Genomic DNA, 6,520 nt, shown 5'->3' on the forward strand with positions numbered 1-6,520 from the left:
GCATGATGTAAGGGCAATTGGTCGATATTCTAGAGGACTGGATCCTGTCTTCCCTGGCTTCTGGAATGGCAGGACAACAGCTTCACGCCAAGAGGTAGGAAGAGAAGAATCTCTCCAGATTCTATTAAAAAGCTTGAGGAGAAAAGACAGTGCATCATCACCCAGGTGCCGAAGCACTGCATAGGGAATATCATCTGACCCTGGTGAGGTGTCTTGACAAAGGGAAAAAGCAGATTGGAGTTCATGGGGAAGAGAAAGGGAGGTTGTAAGATTCCCCCCTCCCAGAATGGAAGTTCAATACCCTAGCCTCTTCTACGTCCCAGTGTCTGGCAAAAACTGAAGTGCTAGCATCTTTACGGCTGACCACTGCAAAGGCAGAAGCAAAAATATTGGCCACAGACACAGGGTCACCAACAGGCTCACCATTTGACAGCAGCACAGGGGACCTGCCTTGCGGGAATTTTCCTGAAATCTTTAGTACCCTCTTCCGCACCTGAGACACTGGTGTCTTAGAGTTTACGGAAGACACATAAGCCATCCAAGAGTCTCGTCGGGCTTGTTTGAGGACCTGGCATGTCCTAGCACGTGCCCTCCTGAATTCGACAAGATAATGCTCTGTTTTGTATCGACGATAATGTGAAAATGCTGTCTTTTTGGCACGTACACCAATACTACAATTCTCATACCACCATGGGACAAGGCGATACTTATATGTGCCAGAGGTTCTTGGAACAGCGTGGAGGGCAGCAGAATGGATAATAGACATAAAGAATGAAACAGCTTTATCTATATGTGGAAAGTCTTCTATGGAAACACCAATAGAAGTTTAGGAAGAAAAAGGGGACCAGTCCGCCTTATATAACCTCCACCTCGGGAGACGGGAACAAGGACTAGATACTGTTGCAGTAAGGAGGATAGGAAAGTGATCACTCCCATGCAGATTCCTCAGAACCTCCCAGGTGAAATCCAGGAGGCAGTCAGGAGAACAGACAGAGAGGTCAATTGCGGTAAATGTATTCGTCTGAGGATGAAAATGCGTAAACTCGCCAGTATTCAGCAGGGAGAGATCCTCGTCCTCCAATAAGGATGCCAATAAATGACCATGTTGGTTAATTAGACAATCACCCCACAAAGGGTGGTGACCGTTAAAGTCCCCCAGGAGGAGAAAGGGCTTAGGTAATTGTCTGAGAAGGTCTTCAAGGTCTGCTTTACTAACTACTGTGCTGGGTGATAAATAAATGCAACAGACAGTATACCAGCGGAGGGCATACAACCGCACAGCAACACACTGGAGGTGAACCTATTGATGAAGGACAATAGCCATCACCAAAACAGCACCACCTCCAACAGGATCCTGGGTTGGAGCTGAGTAAAAAGCATCATACCCAGGTGGTGCATGAGGAGTGGCAAGCCCTACAAGAGTTTCCTGAGACACACGCACAAAGGGGAATAAGCCAGGAGGTCCGCAGCTCCTCTTAATTACCACGCAGCCCTCAACAATTCCATTGTAATATACTGGCTGAAAATGCCATAGTACTCACAGCAAAGAAAAATCAGGTTGAGGGGCGAGACAACCTTGCCCCCGGCAAGCAACCAGATTTAGATTGCTGCTTAGAACTGCCCTTAGAAAGGGACTGCCTGGCACCGTTATGGTGTACAGTGTGCCGCTCAGCTGAAGATAACCTGGAGGAAGAAGAAGAGAGCCGGACGATGGTTTTCTTCTTTGGCGGGGCAAGAGATGGTTTGGCAGGTAGACTGCAAACTGCCCTAGCTGGAATAGAGCAGGCAGTGCCACCACGAGAAGGGAGCACAATCAGTAGCACGTCCCACAGTACTGAAATCCTGAGAGGGCAAGGCCTCATGCAGCTGAGCAGGTGCATCAACTACCTGAAGACCACCACTATCTGGTGGTGGCTGGAGTCATCGGTGAGACGCCATCCCCAGCCTGCGCTTGCCCTGACCCCTGAGCATCCCGAGGAAAAGGAGTAGTGGGCTCCACTGCAGAGATCTTTGGTAGCAGCACTTCACTCTCCTAAGCACTCCAAGGAGCCACGACGACACGTACCTTGCACACGAAGGACATTGGGAGTTTTGGATGTGTCAAAGCATGGTGTAGCATCGACACGGGTGTTTGTCACAGGAGGAACTGGAGGAACTGGGATGGGGGAGGCACTCCCAGATGTTGGAAGCACCACCACAGAGGGGACACCCCCAGAGATAGAGGGCACCTCCCCGGAAAAAGCACAGCTGCTTCCAGGCTGCACTCCCTCGGTGGAAACCCCCGGCCGAGAAGGCCGGGAAGTAGAACCCCGAGAATTTGATGGGGCATTGTGTGATGGCAGGGGCACCTGCCGATTAGCCTTAGGTTGAGACCGCTGCAGCAAAGGTAACCCCAGGGCGAATGAACCACTCCCTAACCCTGGCCTTTGCTCGGAAAAGGAAATTTTCTCCTTCGTTTGGACGGAAATTATCTCATATTCATACTTGTATACTTCGCAATCCCTTGAGGAGGCTGCATGTGCTCCTCCACAGTTCAAACATTTAGGGGGTTGAGAACAATCATCTATACCATGAGAAATTCCACCACAATTTCCACAGACCTCAGGAAGCCCAGATGCTTCCCGCCTGCAAGGACGTTGGACGTGACCAAATCTTTGACAACAATAGCATCTTCTAGGTTGAGGAACATAAGGTTTAACCTTTAGCTTCCACCACGCAGCAGTGATAACCTCCGGCAGGGTAAGACGGTCAAATGTCAAGATGAGAGTGGTCGTGGGGGTTAAAACCCCATCAACTTTCTTCATAATTCTCTGTACTCCTACAACACCCTGAGGAGCAAGCCCCTCTAAGAGGGAAGAATCAGAATACGAGATCAAGTCACGAGAATACACAACCCCTCGGGACTGGTTTAGGACCAAATGATGAGACAGATACAGGATAACCGGAGACCACAGTTAGAGACTGGATGCATGAACTCTCCTCTTCATTCCTGGCTTCTAACAATAGAGAACCATCGCCCTGGAAAGAGACCTTGGGGGTAAATCCACATGCTGTAACTAGACCACTGTGAATCTGAAAACAATTCAGGTTCCAAAAGGAAGTACCATTATCCATTTTGAGGACTATGTATTTTGTGTAAGAGTGATTCACAAAAACACCAGGTAACAGCTCCATAGAAAGGGCATCGTGATTCAGAGTTTTGACAGACGACCCGGAGGGTACAGGGTCGTCGGCCAGAGAGTGACCAGTTGATGCCGACTCATGCGGCTGGTATCCGACCACACGAGTGGGTAAAGAATTGTTTAGTGTATCCATAAATACATTAGTGAAAATAAATTGGCACCAGGAGCCAAGGAAAACTGCCTACCAGGGAGTGAGGGGACTGAGCGCGGTCTGATGGGAGCGGGGTATCTCGTCCCCAGAGGGTGTCCCAAAAAGGACACCCCGTGATTCAAAAGTTTGCTCCCACCAGTGCAAAGACCCCCTTCCCCAACACCCCCCAGCCCAGATACCCAACCAACCAACTCAGGACAGCACTGAGGCGATCCCTCTGGAGAGTGGAACCGGTGACCCATACAGGTAACCTACGTTTCGGGCAGCGCTTAGTCAGACCCCTCACCCACAACCCTACCTGCATGGGAGACCCTGCCAGATGTCGTTTACATCCATGGGCAAGCTTGTGGGATCACCGGAGCACGCAAGCCCCCCCACCACAACAAGGTGGCTGCCCACGGGGGGGTGAATGTAGTGAGTCTTTGAAAGAGGTGAAGTCAGTGAATGTACAGCGAGGTTGGATGGTGAGGAATTGGAAAATGTGAGTACGTTTAAGTACTTGGGTAGTGTGATAAGTAAGGATGGAGGTTTGGAGGGTGAAGTGCTTGAAAGGGTACAGCAGGGAAGAAAGGTTGCTGGTTCTTTGAAAGCAGTGATAAGAAACAGGGAAGTGAGCATGGAAGTGAAAAAGTTACTACATGACACTATTGTGATACCAACTCTAACATATGGAAGTGAAGCTTGGACGTTGTTGGAAAGACACAAGTCAAGAGTGAGAGCAGTGGAAATGAGTTATTTAAGAGGACCCTGTGGAGTCACATGGAGAGACAGGCTGACGAATGAGGATATAAAGGAGCGTTGTGGTGTGGATGTGGATGTGATAGGAAGCATTAGGAGGAATACAGTGAGGTGGTTTGGCCATGTGGAGAGGATGGAGGGTGCAAGACTGACGAAGAGAGTGTTTGTGAGTGAGGTGGAGGGGAGAGAGGGAGGGGGAGGCCGAGGATGAGATGGAGGGATGGGGTGGAGAGGTATATGAGAGAGGGGTGTGTGAGTTGGAAGCAGGGCAGTGAAATGGTGAGGAACAGGGTGACATGGAGGCGATTTGTTTGTGACTACCCCAAACTGGATTGAGGCATCTGGCAATAGATAGATAGACGAGTAGTTATGCCTCTACCTTGGGATGTACTGTTTTTTATTTATTTACTAACTGGGAAACTCTTTACTGGTATAACATTTTTTTGTGCTATCACTTATCGCCTCTCTATTATCGCTTTTTCTGTTCTCTGTCATTGCCTGCTCATTTTGAGGTGCCTGAGTGGATGTATCTACACTAATGGTTAAACTATTGTTCTTACTTTTGCAAGTCTTGCTGCATCAATCCAAACCTGATGGTAATGATTTCTGAATGTAGTTGCTGCAACTTCCTTTATGTCTACTTCTCAACCTCGAAAAAAAAAAAACAAAAAAACTCTAATTCCCTATCTATCATTCCAGCTAAAACAGTAACTCCCTGCCTGCTAAGATGAGTCCCATCCCAGCTTTACAAGGCACTCCGTCCATAAAACCGGTCCCAACTGTCTATGAAAGATATTGCATTATCTTTGCAATACCTTCAAGTTGGTAATTAAAACTATTGCCCTGCTCAACCACTCCCTCCCAGCTCGCCTTCTAGGCAAAACACCGAGCACTACAGGGGTTCCTCTCCTTTCCCTAACCTTCTCTAACATCAACTTGTACTTCTACCACAGTACCTCACTAATACGCCTACTAATATCATTGCCTTCTGCTCGTACATTGAGGCACACAGTGGGAGCCATTTATTGTCATTCCTCTCTATTATTAACCCAAAAAGGAGTGTGTGTGTGTGTGTGTGTGTGTGTGTGTGTGTGTGTGCAGTAGTGGTAGTAGGAGGCAGGTCGGAAAGTCAGGCAAAGCAAGGGTGGGGGTCAGGTGAGAGAGGATCGGACTGCCGCGCCTGTGGAACATTGACAAGGAGGTGATACTCTCCGGGGAAGGGCTGGGGTTAAGAGGATGAGTAGAGGCAATGGACTTCAATCTGGATAAGAGAGAGAGAGAGAGAGAGATTTGAGTCGTTAGTAATTATGGGATCAGGGTTGGGTTGAGCAGGGATGGTGAGCCACGGGCAGTGGGCAGCATTAGGCTTATTCCCGCATTCTATGAAGAAACTTGCCTCGTCACTGCCATGTCCAACATGTTACGTTGTCGTTGTGGTTGTGAAACCGCAATTGAGAGAGAGAGAGAGAGAGAGAGAGAGGGAGGGGGGAGGGTGAGGAAGGAGGGGTAGTGTATTTGGTGACGTCACAACTGAGTCACGCCTCACCTGTTCGAATGTCATGTCAGCTGAAGGATACGACGTTATCACAGTCAAGAGTAAACGTTGTAATCAAGTGCATTTGGCAATGCACTATAGTGCCTAAAATTAGGGCATGGTGTGAAACAGGCCGTGGTAATATGCCATACTGATCCGACTGTTTGTTTCGCAGATATTTGCGAAAAACGATGGGTCAAGGCCCCTGAAACGCATAGTAGAGTTTGATGCAGATTCTTTGTTCCATGTGGTCCACTATTGCAAAACCACCAAACCACCTACACACCAGGTTACAATAGTAAGCTTAGCTCAACAACACGTCCACTCACAGACAAGGCCGGGGCCACACTGACGCAGAAGGGGTGCTGCAGATTCCTCCTAGCGGCAAAGGAAAAACTGCAAACGATTGGCTCCCTCTGTTCAAATTATTGGAACTTTACGAGTTTATATATATATATATATATATATATATATATATATATATATATATATACTGTATATATATATATAGACTGTATATATATATATAAGATCAAAAGACATGAGTGAGTCCCATGTAGGGAAGGTGCGTGGCATCATAATCCTCTGCAGGACAAACTGGTATAGGGACATCGTATAGGCCAGAAGTTTGCTTACGTTACATTGCTCCCCTTGGAAGAGTTTGTTCACCCTGTTCACGTCACATACCACACTTACCAAGGGTTGTAAGAAAGCTAAGTATGCCCTGTTTTCAGAGTCTTCTTACATAGTACTTCTGATGTGTAGCTCTTGTCGTTTCCTTTCACCAGCTGAAAACCATAGATATATTAACATATCAATTCTCTCTCTCTCTCTCTCTCTCTCTCTCTCTCTCTCTCTCTACATGTGTATTTAGAAAATTACAAAGAATTTTGAAAATAAATAAATATATATTAC

General features: G+C 47.5%; 1 pseudogene; it reads right to left on the reverse strand.

The window, feature by feature from the left end:
• LOC145395650 (uncharacterized) overlaps positions 1-6,520 on the reverse strand; it is a 167,707-nt pseudogene that overhangs the window by 160,579 nt on the left and 608 nt on the right.

This window comes from Coenobita brevimanus, chromosome 32 (genome assembly GCF_032717465.1).
Source record: "Coenobita brevimanus isolate Jiangsu-jjx chromosome 32, ASM3271746v2, whole genome shotgun sequence".
NCBI lineage: Eukaryota > Metazoa > Arthropoda > Malacostraca > Decapoda > Coenobitidae > Coenobita > Coenobita brevimanus.